General features: G+C 41.0%; 1 protein-coding gene across 4 annotated transcripts in view; it reads left to right on the top strand.

The window, feature by feature from the left end:
- The window catches only part of PTPRU (protein tyrosine phosphatase receptor type U), a 212,753-nt gene that overhangs the window by 86,397 nt on the left and 107,380 nt on the right, over nt 1–18,976 (top strand). The window lies entirely within an intron of this gene.

Here is an 18,976-nt window from a genome sequence, read left to right as displayed (position 1 = left end):
GGTCATCAAGGTCTGGTCACTGGTATGGCGTCATCTAGGGCTGTAGTGGATTCCCAGGAATGGTGTCACTCACGCTTGGGGGCCACATCAAACTCACCAGAGGGTCCAACGCCGTCCAGACTCCTGCAACTGCTCCACCTTAGATGGCTCGAAATATAACGAGCCCGGGAGGCAAAATAGTGCTAATAGTGTAGTAACGTTTATTAAGGATCCAAAAGACATCAATACACTGCAGGACACTCACATGTAACACAGCATTGGCTTAAGGTATATCCCCATGGAAAGCAATAGATCAGAAAAATGGCATCAAATTGAGGGATTCCCCTGACATGTTTCGTGCGAATTGCACGTTATCAAAGGGGTAACAAAGGGATGACATATTTGTTATACCTTATAACTTTAGAATCACTTGAATGCATTCCCTGCACTTTGATAAAAAATGTTTCTGTATATGTTTTGCCAGCTTCACCCCTCCCTTACTTGATTCAGTGTTGTACCCATCTGCAGCTGCTCTCTCCTCTTCTCCCCGGTCTCACAGACTTTGCTGTGATTTGATGTCAATCAAATCTTGTGCCGTCAGAGCTGGAGGCAGAGCTGAGCCCCACTACCTGTGTCTATAGACACAGGCAGCACAGCACGGAAGTGAGCCCGCAGATCTACCATTGTAGGAAGCATCTTCCTAACAGTAAATGTGGTTTTCTTCCATGAAAGTCCATTCATTTCATTAAATGTTAAAAACCAAATTTTTATGTACTTTTCAACCACTACCAAATGCACTGAGAATTTTCATACAAATGTTTTTTTTAATATCTGCTAGTCTATGGCTTGCTTTAATACACTATCAGAATGGAGTACGAGAAGTCTCCCTGCTCCATAATTCATGGGAAGGGGGGGAGGGATTCATAGTTTCAGTTGTAATATTCTTACATAGTTTTCTCATTGTCCAAACTCTTGGTGAGTTTCTTCTTGTGCTGCTGTTTAGAACTAGCAAGTGGTCTTAAAGGCAATTTTACTAGTTTACATATTGGGGAACACAATTATATTAGATTTAAAAGAATAATAGAAAACAGCCCAGGAATAATTAAAAAATTGTCAGCATGACTGTAGTGAAGCAGTAGGGAATCTCGGGGACCCTAATGCTATTTTGCATTTCCACTTTACTGCTTTGCATTCTTCCATTGAAAATAATTAACTTTGCCAGCATTAAAGTGGCAAAGTTAATTTTGCAGTGTTAGTATGAAAACAGGATTTGCAGCTTTGTAAATAAAATAGCATCATAAAACTGCTAGGCTCGGTGTTAAACGTGCAATGATTATTTTTGTGGTGTTATAAATGGGCACCATAATTTTTGAGAATGCCTTGCACTGCAGGTCATTTCAACTGCTCTTTCATCACAAGCAAAATGCTTAAAATGTGGATTCATTATATTCAGTGGTTTTAACATCCCCGAGAAGTACGGTACCCTGCTTTTCAACTGAAAAAAGGTGCTTTTTATGAGATATAAGGGATCCCAGTATTTAGGTATTGGCGAATGTTATTTTAACCACTTCCTGTCCGGACACTTTTACCCCCTTCCTGACCAGGGCAATTTTCAGCTTTCAGTGCTATCACACTTTGAATGACAATTGCGCGGTCATGCAATACTATACCCATATGAATTTTTTACCATTTTTTGAGACAGATAAAGCTTTTTTTTGGTGGCATTTATTCACCGCTGGGATTTTTATTTTTTTGCTATGTAAATGAAAACGTCCAAAAAATTTAAAAAAAAGTGTTTTTTATAAAATTTTGCAAATAAATAATATTTCATCATAAATCTTGGCCAAAATTTATTCCATTTTTTTTTTAGTAAAAAAAAAATCCAAATTAGATTATAACCAAAAATTAAACATTTTTTTTTACATTTTTATTTTATTTTTTTATATTATTATTATTATTTTTTTTTTTTTACATACTGTCACCCTAGCAGTACAGTGTCACCATGGTGACACTGTACTACTTGTGGGGGGTGATGAAGATTTTTTTTTTTTCTTTTACACTGATTGCTTTTACACCCATATAGGATATAAAAGCAATCATTTATCTTTCTCTCTGTCTGCATTCTTGCAGTCATTGAGAAGTACTGAGTGAGCTGTGATTGGTCACAGCTTGTCACATGGTACAAGGCTGTTGTGAATAGCCTTGTACCATGTGACCTCTGTGATCATTCACAGATTTCGCACGTAGTAAGCAATGCTGTCACAAGTGACATCTTGCTTACTACTTTGCATGTGATCACTGATTGGCCAGTCAGTGATCACATGATCGGCCAATCAGTGATCACATGATTGGGACCTCATACAGAGGTCCTGTCTGACGATCGGTGTTTCACTGTGTCCGTAGGACACAGCGGGCACCGGATCGCGGTGCTGCGTGCTCCCAGGGAGCGCGCACAGCTAGAAAAGGCGGGTGCCGTTTATGAACGGCAACCCGCCCCTGCACTGCCACCCCACTGCCGTTTATAAACAGCAGGCGGACAGCAAGTGGTTAAAGAAGAACTCCATAATAGACAAAAAAATCACCCATTAGTACACCCCCATACAAAAAACACTAAACAGTTATTACATTTGTGAAATTCCTTACCATTGAAGAGAAAAGTCTAATAAAAATCATCAGCCTATTTCAGAGCAAGTACTTAGTTAACAAGATGATGGATGACATATTTAGTGAGGGTAGGAGTTCAGCAACAAAGACATGCTAAAATGTTTTGCATGGAGTTCTGCTTTAAACATTTTAGATCTGGACATCTTGATTTAAACATTAATTATATAACATTTAGCTTGCTTTTTCAAGGCGGTTTTCCTGATAGTTATGACAGTGGAGCATGTCTATACAATGGGTGTTGAAAATGGCCAATTGTAGTTTCCATTGGAAGCCCATTAGGCAGGGTATCAATGCAGGAAAACAGTTGGGAGACAAACAGACGATTGTCACCCAACATGACAAGGACCTTCATGGCAGAATCCCCAGCCTTCCTCTAATTACAACTGCATATTTAAAAGAAGTGAAAATTACAATTGAAATTACAGTAGCAAGTTAAAGCTTATATGAGCTTTTTGTGACTGGGTTTACGTGTAGTTTAATGAAGCTAGGTTATAACAAATATAGGGCACCAAACAATAAAATGTATAAAAAGTATAACTACAGACACAACTTTAATTTCAGATCTGGATAGAGTGGTGATGGGATAAAACCACTGTCAGTTATTTCATTGCTGTCTGTGTCCCCATTAGGGAGATTCACTCTCTCTAATTGTCTTGATCATCATTGTCTTCAGGAATGAAAGTGAGGGTAAATCCAAAAATATGAGTGGCCACAAGAACAGGAAAAAAAGGGAAATCTTCCAATGGAGATACCGGTTCCTATGACCACTGTCTAAGAGGGGATTTCCTTCACATTGTAAAAATATTGTCTCACTTCCCATTGAGCTTACAGAACAAGAAGGGAAGGGAAATGTCCCTAATCACACATCTATGCCAAAATAAAGAAATAAATAAAAAGTAAAAATGTTATAATAAATTATTATTGCCTTTTGGTTACAGCATATTTAATTTTGCATCCTGTAGTTGCAGGCTACTTACTAGTTATGAGTAAAGACTGTTCTTCCATTTTAGGCTGCATTCAGATATTTGCGGTGTGTTATTGCGTACATGTTATCGTTTGTTATCGCACATTAACATGTGTTGTGGTAAGGCAGCTTATTTTATTTTGAATGGGTTGCTGATGTACCACAACGGATCTGCACCCAGGGGCGGACTGACCATTGGGAAACTCGGGCACTGCCCGAGGGCTCGGGGTCAGTAGGGGGCCCCATGAGATGTCCCTGGTTTGAGTGTAGGCGAGTACACAGGGGCCCCATGATCCCCTATTGCCCGGGGGCTCCATGAGTTGTCAGTCCGCCCCTGTCTGTGCCCTTTTTTTTTTTTTTTCAGCACACCACAATGCACAGATGTAAAACTCTGATCTGTAAGCTCTAATGAGCAGAGCCCTCTGATTCCTACTGTATTAACTTGTATTGTTTGCTCTTATTTTGTAAAGAGCTGCATAAACTGTTGGCACTATATAAATCCTGTATAATAATATTATTAATTTTGGTTCACTAAAATGCAGGTCCATTGGGGTGCCATTAGCACATTACCGTTGTTTACACACATTATTGCGGCATAAATATGTGAATCTGGCTTCACATAACGCCTAAATATGTCGGACCAAGTATCTGATACTCAGCCAGTTTGACAAATTTAGCTTTGTAAGTACAAGAGTGAAATAGAAAACCCTGTTGATGGAATTTGCTCTCTTTTGTTCCTTAATGCCAATGTAAACTAGTGACGTAACCCAAGTCCACTAAGTTTGCACCAGGAAGTACACCTAAAAGCTACAATTTATACAGAACATATGTCATGTTTGCAATAATGATTTACAAGGTGCGGTCCCAAAATGATAAAAAATGCTTCTTTTAGAGTTAACGTTTTAGCTCTACTTCACAGTATCAGCTTTGCTAGATGATCACAGTTGTTTACAATATTCTGCAATGGCAGTTGTGAACACATTAGCCTAAAAACATAGATCTCAACACTGTTTTTGGAGTGACAGTTCTTCTTTTGAACTTAAACCACATATATTGTTTTCCTCAATTGCCTTAGGTCACACGTACTGTTTAGTTCTGCATAGTACTACCTTGCTACAAAAATCTTTATATTTCTCTTGAAATTAATCTATAGTATTAGGTATGTGCCTCAACTAGGCAGCCGCCTAAGGCGCACTACTACCTAAGGGTGCTTGGGTGCAGCACAGGCTGGCACTCTCTGTGTGGGATGCCTCCACGTCATGAATGATCCTTCATTTGAGGGGAGGGGTGGCAGAGGGGGAGGAAGAAAGGACAATGGAAGATGCCGCGTGTCTGGGGCCAGTGTAGCAGCTGAGCTGCTGCTCCTTCCAGTGTTCCTCTCAGACTCCATCCCTTACTGCCATCCGGCTGGCGGCTGCTGATCACTGTGGAGTTCTACCCCTTCTCTTCCCATTCATCAGCGAAAGCGGAGCTGTGCCTTCGGAAGAAGGTATTGTCTGACTCTGATGTCTCCTGTCTCTATGAGTGTGACCAAGCTGGCCATCCATCACAATGTGTCAGTGAGTGATGACATCAAGATCCCACAGACTGTTCTTCTAGTGCCTTCTTATCTGTGTCAGTGTTGGTGGTAGTGTGTCGTGTCGGATCTGTCACTGTGTGGGATTGCTCAGTTTAGGTGTTTTCTGTGTGTATGTGTGTGTGTGTGTGTGTGTGTGGACTGGGCTACCTGCTGTCACAGCATTTCATCTCCCCCCATTGCCTGGGGAATTCCAGCCTGGGATCTGTCAGAGTGTGGATCCATCATCTTCCACTCACTGTAACTGTCACCCTGCTACTGCCAGACACAGATACAGTCTGTCGGTGACACTGATTATGTCTTTAATATTGGTGCTGGTGGCATCCTATGGCAATTATGTTTGCAAATTAAAGGAAATAAAAAAATTTAGCATTTCTATATTTTGCTGATTTAATATCTTCTACTGTTTTTAAAAAGTTTTTTTCGTGGGGGGCACAAGCAGCGGGTCTTGCCTAGAGTGCAAAATAGTCTAGCAATGGCCCTGGGTATGTATTATTTAATATATATTTGGTACTAAACATGTTTACTACTTGCAGCTAATGCTTGGTGCGCCTAAGGAAATAGGTACTAAACTAAAAATAAAGTTGTGCTAACTGAGTTAGGAAATGTTCTAAAGTAGAACTCCAGCTCCAGGCATGTGAGCATCACTCACATCAATCATTGGAATCTTGTGAGCCCAGGCTACGCGATGAGTTTCATGACACCATGGGATCACAGGAAGTGAGTCAAATGGGGCTGGCTGGGGTTCAGCCAATAATGAGATGGCATCTAAAGGCAGAGGAGGAATATTGCAGAGTTTAAAATAGAAGTAAAGGCTGACTATAAGACTTTGTTCACACAAGCCAAACTTGAAGCTCACACTATATAATCAGTTAAAGCAAACCGTTTGTTTCCTTTTGGGATAAATGTTTTACATGAAAAAATAAAAACTGATCATTTTAATCACCCCTGTTGGTGTTAAATGGTTTGTCTCATCCATGTAAACTGATACATTCTACTGGAAAGCTTGTGCTTTTGAAAAATAAACAGATTTGCTGGCTGGATCATCAAATGAATATAGAAGAAAGAATGCCTAAAAAAGGAAACTTAAAGCGGAGGTCCAGTCAAAATTAAAAAACAAAAAAATAAAAGTCAGCAGCTACGAAAACGGTAACTGCTGACCTTTACAAAACAAACACTCACCTGTCCTTTGATCCCATGGGTGTGCTCACACCAGCTGGTTTCACCAGCTGTCCTCTTTCCCCATCTCTGGCTTTTGCAGTGTAGGCACTTGGCTGTGAGAGCTTGTGACTTCACAGCCGGGTGCCCACTGCGCATGCGTGACTAACGCTGCACTTTGTGAATGGTCCCGTAGTCTTCTGGAACATGTCCCAGAACACTACAGGGAGGAGGAGAGGACAACTTCAGCTTCCGATCGCCTATGCCAGTGGTCTTTAAACTGTGGCCCCGGGCGGCCCTTTGTTTGCTTTTATATGGCCCTTGGGTCATTATTCCCCTCACTGTCAGTGGGGTATTGTTTCTGCCACTGACACCAATGATGGGGCACTATTCCTCCCTCTGACACCAATGATGATACATTATTCCTTCCACTGATTCCAATAATGGGACACTATTCCTCCCTCTGACACCAGCGATGGGACACTGTTTACTCCCACTTACACAAATACATTTTCTACTCCCACTGGTCACAGTCCAGCTTTCCTTGAAAGTTTGAAGGACAGTAAACTGGCCCTTTGTTTGGAAAGTTTGGAGACCCCTGGCCTGTGCGATCGCAGCAGAAGTCGGAGCAGGTATCTATCAAATTTGGGTACTTCCTATCCCCACTCCCCAAAGTTACCAATCCTTGGGGAGCGAGGGACAAAGCCTTAAAGCGGAACTTCCCTTTTTCGGGTGGAGCTCCACTTAAATGGAGCCATCACATCTAAGAATTAGCAAGCTGCAATGTAATAAATGTTTGCTTTTGGGTTTAATACTGCTTTAAGGTGGGTATTGTAGCAAAAGGTGTGTTTTTTATTCAAACAGAATCAGTACAAAGCATGTAAGCTCTGTATGTCATGGATAACATCCTATTCTGAATATATATTTAAAAACAATAAGAATAAACCTGTAATCATTGGAATTTGGTAATAGAATTGTCCAAAACCCATCATCCTTTTTCTAAATTGTTTCAGTTTTTCCTGCAGACACGCATAAGTAAAGGTGACAATATTGCTTGTATCTAATTGCCACAACGTTGTGTTGTGTCTTGGATTTACCATGATACATGATTTTTTTTTTTTTTATTTGGCCAGTGAAAAAAATGTTTTTAACCAATCATAATCACTACTAGTTTATTTAGTTGATTTGTGTTATTAGTATCTCTCTTTTCTGCTCCTGTGGATTGATTGTCTGCAGATACATGCAGAAACATGTCTTTTGTAAGTATTGATGCTCAGTATGTTTTTTCATGAAATGATGGAGCATATGACGAAGATGTGAAAATATGCACCTTTTATCTAAAAGGGTTGGCTTCTTTCCAAACACGCAGGATCTTTTAGATATTTGTCCATAGCTTTTCATTTAGTGATGGCCTAGCACAACTCCACTATCAGATTAAACAGGGTTTCCCATTCCTGGTGCATTGTAAGCGGAAAGACCAATTCATAGCTTTTGTTGCAAGTTGATGAATACTCCCTCATTTTGCTATCAGGGCCATGGATAGCAGTGCTGAACACTGTAATCAAAAATCGACTTTTCTTTGAAAGTCTTCAGAGCACTTGTGCTACTGTAACCTTAGCTCCCCATGGTCGTATGATTTGTAGCTCCTTCTGATTTCAACCTCTCACATGGCCGATCTGAAATTAATTCTAGAAATGACATATGTTCTGGGTACTGGGGAGAATGAGGGAATGACAGGTGACTTCCTCTGTCCCATATGCCGGGAATCATGGCAGCAACATAGACAACCAGGACACAATGGAGAGAGAACTGCATGCTTCCCAGGGGACCATTGAGTTGCTTTTACATAGCCATATGCATCTGTGGCTGAATTTTGTGTAGCTTGGGGGTTGGGAAGTATTGTTTTACAGTGTATCAATAGTCAAAACTTAAATTTTCTGCTAGATGAGTTCAGAGGGGTTAGAACCCCTGCCAGGTTGTGATTGCTGGCTGTGTCTTCAGTGGGGTGAAGCATCCTCTTTGACTTGACAACCATTTTCTGTAATATAGAGATAAAAAAAATTTTGTGGTTGTCATTTTAACAGGGGATAAAGAGAAATCTTCAAATGAGAGCATCTGTATTGACACGTGTCTAAGGCCTCGTTTACATTTGCATTGTGGTGGATTGCTCTTCAGAAGGCATTTGACAAACATTTTAACACTTAAAACCTGCAGCACTGCACTGCAATTGTGTGAAATGCACACAGCCATACTAACTTAAATGCGTTACGTTTGGCGGGTGGTACAGCCTGCTGAACACGATAGGGGGAATCATTTTTACTTTGCATTGTGATCATGGCATGTGTACATTTTCATCTGACTTCCCTTGCAACTTAGGGGAGGTTGGTTGGGGGGATGTAATACACAGCTCAACTGTCTGTTTTTACCACCCCCAACCAGAAGTGTAATAAAGGCCTAAAAGAAGGTTTCCCCTCGCTTTAGAAATATTTTCTCTCGCTTCTGGTTGTGTTTGCAGAACAGAACATAGACAGCAGACAAAAACTAACAGGGCTTTTAATCCAACCTATTCTATTAAAAAATGGCTTTGGATATTCCTAAACCACTTCAGTAAAAACCTATAATATCCCTTCATTACCAGGGTATTTTTCAGTTTTCATTCAACACTGTACCCAAATGAGTTTTATATCATTTTTTGTGACGGTTGGAGATATTTTTGAGTGATATTTTATAATCACTGGGTTTTTATTTTTATATTTATAAAAAAAGAGCAATATTTTTACAAAAAGACTGTTTCCCTTGGTAGAACAATAGGAACACTTCCGAAATGACCCCTTTTCAAAAAGTAGACACCCCAAGATATTGAGGTGATTAAAGAATAAGTTCACCTTTTTGACAAAAATAATATAACATTTTTTTGCAGGTAAAAAAATATACATTTATTATTTTTGTCTGCAGGAGCCTGGAAAGCATTGCACCAGTGATTAGTAGATCGCAGATGCCATGCAGGTCTCCTGCAGACCTGTCATTATATCTGCTTGCCATACCAGATGTACGGTCAAGCAGATATTCTGACTGGAAGCTACCACAGTGCTCTAAATTGGCATGGTAGTTCATTGAAAACTACAAGCTGACTTCCGCTAAGTCTGTGGGCTTGTAGGCACTCATTCACAGAACTCTATGAATGAATGACACGGCCATGTAGGCAGAGCTTCTCACGGCCATGCTGTTTTCAAATCTGACAGATAGCACGGGGAGAAGTTTCCCCATACTATCTGTCAGAGGGAGGGAGGGAGGGGGCGGCAGGCGTGGCTGCAGCTATGGGAACATGTTACATGTTCCACTCTAAAAATGAGTGGAACATGTAACATGGTCACAAAGCTGAACTTATCCTTTAAACACTGAACTTGGCAATGTTGCACTAGATACATTAAAGAACCTCAGACATGAAATATGGACAAAACATATCCCTCTATAGTATGTACTTGTCTCAATCCTTGGCTGGCCATACACGTGTAGATTTTCAGATGAGAATATTTGTAAGAAAAGTTGTATGAAAATTCGATGAATGGACGAATGCCATTTGAAAATTGTCTTTTGCTTTTAACATTTGACTGTAAAATGAATATAATTTATGAATGATAACCACATACACTGGCCGAAAATTAATTTGCTTGTGAAAAGTTTTCTTTCCTGCCCATTCAAATTTTCCCGTCACTGCTGTCGAAAATGAACATTAATTGGACCCCATTAATGATTAGAAAATCAAACGAATATTCTTGAAACGAAAATGTATACGTGTATTGCCAGCTTAACTGGTTGCCGACCAGCCACAGTACCTACACTGCGGCAGGGCGGCACCGCTGTGCAAAATCATGTATATATACGTGATTTTGCATTTCTGGGTAGGGGGCGTGCAACCGCTCTACCCGCATCGCCGATCGCAGCCGTGGGTGTCAATCACTGGGTCTTGGTCGGTAATTACCTGCTGGAGCCCGGTGATTACCGGCAAACACCGACAGGGAGGAGGGCTGCATTGTTTATAATGCAGCTCTCCTCCCTGTCAGTTTGGGCACACTGATCGGGATGGCTGAGCACAGCCATCCCGATCAGTGTGCTTACAGTGAAGCACACACCCCCCGCCCCCTAGTAAAACACTCCCATTACAGAGTTAACCCTTTGATTGCCTCCATATGTTAACCCCTTCCCCCCCAGTGCCATTAGTACAGTGTCAGTGCTTTTTTTTTTTGCATTGATCACTGTATTGGTGTCACTGGGGATGTCAGTGACCCCAATTCAGTTCTCCCCCAGTGTCAGAATGTCCGCAGCAGTCCCGCCATAAGTCGCTGATCGCTGCCATAAGTTGCTGATCGCCGCCATTATTCGTATGAAAAAAAAAATTTCAAGAATCTATACCACCATTTGTAGACACTATAACATTCACGTAAATTGGCTAAGATCAAGTGTAGTATCTGTTCTTATCAGTGTCCAGTGGGGGTGCTACCGACCATTCTAGTTTACGGGGATGGTTGTTGTACAGTACCCTCACTGGTATGATGGGGGTCCGGAAGGCTAGTACCGGAGGGACAGAAACCAGGGAGCGCCATGATTCGTTCTGGGGCCTTGGGAGTAATTCCTCTGGGGAGACCGGAAAGACCCAGTACCTCCTGATCTGAACGTGCTACCTTGGTCTGGCCTGGGGCTGGGGACGCAAAAAGTCCGCAAACTCAGTGCCCCCTGGGGAAGACGCTCTCAGGGGTGTCACTAGTAACACTTGGGTGTGGGACCCCACGGTGTGAAGATGACACATGGCCACTGTTTTTCACTTCTTTTTGCACAGCGCCCTAAGGACCAGGTCTTTTGGCTAAGTCCAGGGCAATTTTTGCTACAGGCCTCAGGGCCTGTTCTGTGCACTATTAGGCACGGTACCACTTTTTTATTTTATTCTATTTATTTAAACCACTCCCACGTTTTGTCACTTTTTCTGTTCTTATGTGTGTGTTTTTCACGGATGGAGGGTGTGGGTCCTCGGGCCTTACCTGAAGTCTAGGGGGAGGATGTGTGGCCATACGGTTCCTTCCTCCCCTGATCCCTAGGGGGTTTTCTCTTCGGGAGAACCCCCTTGCCTAGTACTGGATGTCCGGCTTCGGCTGGGCATAAGGAACGGTGGTCCACCAGGCCTTTTGGCCAGGAGGACCAAATGGGAACCTTGTCCCTGTCAGGAGCTTCGTGCCCCGGGGGATCGGGTGAACGGTCCAACCCTTTCGGGGGTAGGACAAACACACCCCTAAGTGCACGTTTTTCGTGTGTGTGTTCTTGCACTTGCACTTTTTTGCGGACACTTACGGGTTTTTACGTTATAGTTGCACGTTTGCGGACTTAAAAAAAAAAAAAAAAAAAAAAAAACATTCACGTAAATTAATTAATTTACATGTATTGCGATTTTTGTTTTAGCAAAGACATGTCGCAGAATACATTTTGGCCAAAATTTATGACGAAATTTGATTTTTACATTTTTTTACTGGATATATTTTATAGCAAAAAGTCCAAAATATTGTTTTTTTCTCAAAATTGTCGGTCCTTTTTTTTTATAGCGCACAGGCAATCAAATATCACCGAAAGAAAGCTCAATTCATGGGAAAAAAGGATGTAAATTTCATTATGGTTTCCAAATTAAATTTTTTTGGGGGCCTAACCCTCAACATGGGCATTACTAAAAAAAAATTAATTGCGGTTGCATTGGTCCACAGACACGATTCATCATATGCCTGTGTTCTCTGCTGCCATGGAAAGGCATAGATATGAGAGTATAATGTGTTTTATGCATTTCAACGACAACACACTCTGTCATCCTTGGGGTGACCCTGAATTTGACCGTCTCCACAAAATTCGGCTCCTCGTAAATCACCTTAACCAAAAATTTGCAGATGTATATACTCCCCAGCAAGGCGTTGATGTGTCCCTCATGAATTTTTGTTGCCGTCTTGCATTCAAGCAATTTCTCCCCAGCAAGCGTGCCAGATATGGGGTCAAGATGTATAAGACCTGTGAGAGGGCAACAGGCTATACATGTAAGTTTCGGATTTTCGAGGGAAAAGATAGTCACGTGGAGCCCCCCGGATGCCCAGACTACATGGGGAGCAGTGGCAAGATAGTTTGGGAGTTGGTGTCATCCTTTTTCCATATGGGGTGCCACTTATACGTGGACAATTTTTATTCAAGTGTGCCGCAATTTAGACATTTGTACAATCTTGTCTTGGAACTTGAAATCATGTGGCACCGTGCGACCTAATGTGGCCCACCATTAGAAGTGGGTGGATACAGGGTGGTATATCCTAATGGTGGGCATACCACACACGTTTTCTGGCAGAGATTTTTCTCTTTTTTTCATTCAGCCCGCAGGCTGTATACAAAAAAATAGAACATAACATATATACCCAACAAGGACCAGCGATGTACTGGTACATCACTGGACTTTGGTTATACCAGGATGATGCCTACAGCTGCATTTCATCTCTTCAGTTTCGCAGGATATAAACAGCGCCATTTGTAAATTGGGAAAGCATCTGATCACACCAATCTTGGTTTGATTAGATAACGTAAGGGCAGAAGTGAGATCTAGAGTCTGATAGACCCCAGATTTCTCAAAAAAGAATATATGACAATGCCCCTTGAAGTTATAAGGGATATTTGCATTCCGTGTGATAGCATTAAAAGTGATTAAAAAAAAATGAAAGGGAGAGTGTAAAAATAATTTTAAAAAAATCAAAATAACATTAAAAAAAAAACCTCGCCCCCCCCCCCACACGAGTGCACAAGTGCTGACCCTGTGTAATTAAAAAAAATCAAAATAAGTTTGATCATAAAAAAAAAAAGCACCCTCGCCCCCCTACGAGTGTTGACCCTGTTCCGGTATGTAAACAGCGGTTGCACCATGCATGTGAAGTATCGCCGCGAACATCAGATCAAGGGCAGTAATTCTAACACTAGAACTCCTCTGTAAATTTGAAATGGTATCTTGTAAAGGCTTGTAAAGGCTTTTAAAGCGTTGCCTATGGATATTAAAAATGTATGCAGGTTGTCGCCATTGCATGGGGAATGCGCAGTTTTAAAGCATGTCATGTTTGGTATCCATTTACTTGGGATACCATCATCTTTTATATGATACCAAATAATTGGCCAATATATTGTATTTTTGTGCATTAAAAGTAAAAAAAGTGTATTTTTTGCAAAAAATCTGCGTTTCAAAATGTGACATAAAAAATTGCAGCACCCACCATTTTATTCACTATGGTGTCTGCTTTAAAAAATTAATAATGTGTGGGGGTTCAAAGTAATTTCCTAGCAAAAAATGACTTTTTTCATGAAAACAAAAAGTGTCAGAAAAGGCTTGGTCTTCAGGTGGATAGAAGAGGGAATGAGGTGTGGCATAAACTTCATAAAATGCCCCCACCGCCCATAACGACCCTTTTTTGGAAAGTAGACACCCCAAACTATTTGCTGAGAGGCATGTTGAGTCAATAGAAGAATTTATTTTTTTACCACAAGATTTTGGAAAATGACTCACACATGCCATGGGTATATGTGGAATTACTCCCCAAAATACATTCTGCTACTTCTCCCAAGTATGGGGGTATCGCATGTGAGAGACGTTTTGGCAGTCTAGCCAAGTACAGGACCCCAAAATCCAATAAGCACCTTCAGACTTTTAAAGGGCTTTATTTCCTCATTACACTTCCTGACTACCTATCACAGTTTCGGAGGCCCTGAAATGCCAAGCACCAAACCCCCCAAATGACCCCTTTTTGGAAAGTAGACACCACAAGGAAATTGAGAAGAAGCATGGTGCGTATTTTGCAGATCCTGTTTGTTGCCACAACTTTTTGGAAAATGAAGAAAGAAAACAAAAACATATTTTTCTTTTTTTTTATATTTCAAAACCTTGTGAGAAAAAATTAGATCTGCAAAATCCTCTCCATGTCTCTTTAAATTCCTTGGGGTGTCTACTTTCCAAAAAGGGGTCATTTGTGGGGGTTTGGTGCTATCCTGGCATTTCAGGGCCTCCGAAACTGTGATGGATAGTGAGGAAGTAAAATGAGGAAGTTACACACCTTCCGGGTTTCAAAGTGGTCATTGGATTTCAGGCTCCTGTATGTGGCTAGGCTCCCAAAAAGTCTCACACATGTGGTATCCCCATACTCGGTAGAAGTAGCAGAATGTATTTTGGGGTGTAATTCCACATATACCCATGGCTTGTGTGAGAAATATATCATTTACAGTTGCAAGAAAAAGTATGTGAACCCCTTGGGATTACGTGGAGTTTTGCATGAATTGGGCATAAAATGTGCTCTGAACGTCATCTAAGTCACAACAATAGAAGAACACAGTCTGCTGAACATAATACTACACAAACATTAGATGTTGCCATGGTTTAATTGCACATAACATGTAAACATTCACAGTGCAGGGAGGAAAAAGTATGTGAACCTTTGGACTTAATAACTGGTTGACCCTCCTATGGCAGCAATAACCTCAACCAAACGTTTCCTGTAGTTGCAGATCAGACCTGCACAATGATCTGGAGTCATTTTGGACCACTCCTCTTCACAAAACTGTTTCAGTATAGCAATATTCTTGGGATGTCTGGTGTGAATCGCTCTCTTAAGGTCATGCCACAGCATTTCAATCGGGTTGATGTCAGGACTCTGACTGGGCCACTCCAGAAGGCGTATTCTGTGCTGTTGCAGCCATTGTTTTGTTGAATTACTTGTATGCTTTGGGTCATTGTCCTGTTGCATCACCCATCCTCTGCGGAGCTTCAGTTGGCGGACAGATGGTTGTACGTTTTCCTGCAAAATGCCTTGACAAACTCTGGAATTCATTTTCCCATCAATGACAACAATCCGTCCAGGCCCTGAGGCAGCAAAGCAGCCCCAAACCATGATGCTCCCTCCGCCATGTTTTACAGTGGGGATGAGGTTTTGATGTTGGTGTGCTGTGCCTTTTTTTCTCCACACATAGTGTTGTGTGTTCTTCCCAAACAACTCAATCTTGGTTTCATCTGTCCACAGTATATTTTGCCAGTAGTACTGTGGAACATCCATGTGCTCTTTTGCAAACTTCAAACGTGCTGCAATATTCTTTTTGGACAGCAATGGCTTCCTCCGTGGTGTCCTCCATTCTTGTTTAATGTTTTCCTTATTGTAGATGTGTCAACAAAAATGTTAGCATGTGCCAGAGATTTCTGTAGGTCTTTAGCTGACACTCTGGGATTCTTCTTTACCTCATGCAGCATTCTGCGCTGTGCTCTTGCAGTCATTTTTACAGGACGACCACGCCTAGGGAGAGTAGCAACAGTGTTAAACTTTCTCCATTTGTAGACAGTCTGTCTTACTGTGGACACATGAACATCAAGGCTTTTGGAGATACTTTTGTAACCTTTTCCAGCTTCATGCAAGTCAACAATTCTTGATCGTAGGTCTTCTGAGAGCTCTTTTCTGCGAGGCATGGTTCACATCAGACAGTGCTTCTCGAAACCAGTAAACCCAAAACAGGTGTGTGTTTTTTAAGGGCAGGACAGCTGTCAGCAACACATCCAATATCATCACACTGATTGGAGTCAAGGTTGGCTCACTCCTGGCTCCAATTAGCTCTGGGAGAAGTCATTAAGCTAGGGCCTCACATACTTCTTCCTCCCTGCACTGTGAATATTTACATGTTATGTGCAATTAAACCATGGCAACATCTAATGGTTGTGTAGTATTATGTTCAGCAGACTGTGTTCTTCTATTGTTGTGACTTAGATGACGTTCAGAGCACATTTTATGCCGAATTCATGCAAAACTCCATGTAATCCCAAGGGGTTCACATACTTTTTCTTGCAACTCTAAATTACAACTTTGTGTAAAAAAAAAAATGTTTTTGTCATTTTCCAAAACCTTGTGGAAAAAAAATTCATCTTCCATGGACTCAATATGCCTCTCAGCAGATAGCTTAGGGTGTCTACTTTCCGAAAAGGGGTCATTTGGGGGTGTTTGTACTGTCCTGGTATTTTAGCACCTCAAGAAATGTGATAAGCAGTCAGAAAGTAAAAGCTGTGTAAATTCCATTATCTATACCATAGTCTGTAGACGCTATAACTTTCTCACAAAGCAATCAATATACACTTATTGGGATTTTTAACCAAAAACATGTAGCAGAATACATTTTGACCAAAATATATGACGAAATTTGAGTTTTTTTGATATTTGTTATGACAGAAATGAGAAAATAGTTTAAAAAAAATTACCATATTGCATGACCGCAAAATTCTTAGTTAAACTAATGCAGCGCTGTATAAAAAAAATGGCGTAAATTGCAGAATCTATACCATAGTTTGTAGACACTATAACTTTCACACAAAGCAATCAATATACACTTGTTGGGATTTTTTTTTTCCAAAAACATGCAGCAGAATACATTTTGGCCTAAAGTTATGAATAACTTTCAGTTTACTATATATTTTTTATAGCTGAAATTAAAAAATATAATTTTCTTCAAAATTTTCTGTCTTTTTTTGTTTATAGTGCGAAAAATAAAAAGCGCACAGGTGATCAAATACCACCGAAAGAAAACTCTTATTTGTGTAAAAAAAAGGATGTAAATTTTGTTTGGGTACAGCATTGCATGACCGCGCAATTATTAGTTGAAATACTGCAGTGCCGAATAGCAAAAAGAGGCCTGGTCATTAAGGGGGGTAAATCCTCTGGAGGGCAAGTGTTTAAGTGTCATTTCTGTTTGCTGCCTTGTTCCTCTGCTATCAGCATAAGTCACCTCTGTCAAGTTTTCCTGACACTAAGAGAAATAATGGGGAAAGGGGAGGGCACAGCCTGTGATTGACAGCCTCAGCTCTGTTCCTGTCACCTCCCTCCTAAGAATGAAAGCCACCTCCCTCCAATCAGCTCTCAGAGCTCTTTTCAGTGAGTGTATATTCAGCTCCCCACCCCCTGCTTTTCAGAGCTTAAAGATCCTGTATAAATTCTGCACTTTTGAATGGATGTAGGGGAAAGATGGCTGTAGATAAACATGTAAAACTTATGTAGGCTGATTTGTTTCATCTCTGTGTATCACCGGAGGCCAGTCACTTCACTGGGTATACAACCGCTTTAAATGTGCAGGTCATACACAGAGGAGGAGGTGGACAGGTTACATACATGTACAGATCACATACAGTGGAAGGATGGAGGTGAGGGGGCAATTTACAGGCCACATAGACAGGATGGAGATGGAACGAATGAGGGGAGGTAAAAAGGTGAAAGAACGATCCTACAACCACAACTTCACTACCCTAAAATTGCTGCTTTTGCCTGTGAACTAGAGCTAACAAATGATTGTTCCCTCATTAGTCCATCCTTCCTCTGTTGTGAGAGGAAGGGGTGGACTCTCAAATGCAAACAATTGTACTGTTTACATTTGGGATCACTGTGAGTGGTCATCGCATTGATCACAAGGTACAGAGATGCTTGGATCCATTCTGCATGCTCTGCCTGCGATGTGAGCCATCAGGTGACAACTCAGATCACAGCAATTAATAGGTTTACTGGCCACCCAAAATGTATTTATGCAATGCACTGCATGAATAAACACCCATCACAATGCCTGTTCTACCTCGCAGCTCCTTGCTCCTCTACTGCCGGTACTTGGGTCAGTTGTGTTGATGACCCCGAGGAGTAGTGAAGTCACTTCACCTGTCATGTGAAAGTGCTTGGACCTAGTAATTGGCTTCTAGGCTTGGGCACAATCAAAAGGACTTGGGTCACATACTCCTCCATATCTGTAAGTGCTGGGTAATGATGCCAATTGTGAAAGAGCTAGAAGCTGTGAGCAAGCTCAGATGTGTGTATATGGAGGTCAATAGGACCCTTTCCAGACAAGTTGTTGTTTTATCCTGCATGGGCATGGTGACTGTGACTTTTTAAAAGTTCTTATGGGTTCTTATGAAAAATTGCAACTGTTGCGCAGATTACTGAGTCAGGAAATGAAAGATTGCAATTGTTTGTTTAACAGCATTTTTTACATCAGTGACCTGCTTCAAAAGAAACCCCTACCGTCTCTGCGTTTACTAAGTATTCAGTGTAATTGTAGGCTGATGTCATAAAGTACGTTGAATTTAATTTAATTGTAGTAACCTTTGAATAAACCAGAGATACTCCTGGGAACACTTGTACCACAGTTTGAGAAACCTCGGCTCAAAGCATGCATTATAATCCTTTGATACAGTGCAGCAAATACGTGAATGGATGTTTTTATTTGTAAACCCAGTGTGTGCCAAATACTTTGTAGAAGTGTTTTTAAATGTATTTAAGATTCTAGTGGGCATTGGAGCATTTTCCTGTAATCTTTTAATCCTTTCCAGAAATGTAAGCTACAGACATGTTCACCTAGTAGAAAGATGAAAAATAATTTCAACTGATGAACAAAAAGACCCATGGGAGAGGCTCTTCTAATGGCCAATATTGGCCACTTAAAGCTCTGGTTTATTTAGTTAGCTTAAACATTTGGACGTGTTTATAATTGCCAGATGACCCTGGAGAATACAGAGACACGGTTTCCAACTACAGGAAACTGTCTACTCCCATCCTTCCTTTTTCTTTCTCATT

The sequence above is a fragment of the Staurois parvus genome, unplaced genomic scaffold (assembly GCF_062004578.1).
Source record: "Staurois parvus isolate SC_StPar_1 unplaced genomic scaffold, SC_StPar_1.0 ptg000115l, whole genome shotgun sequence".
NCBI classification, from domain to species: domain Eukaryota; kingdom Metazoa; phylum Chordata; class Amphibia; order Anura; family Ranidae; genus Staurois; species Staurois parvus.
The sequence above is the reverse complement of the archived record's forward strand: the minus strand, read 5'-3'. Positions and strand labels throughout refer to the sequence as shown.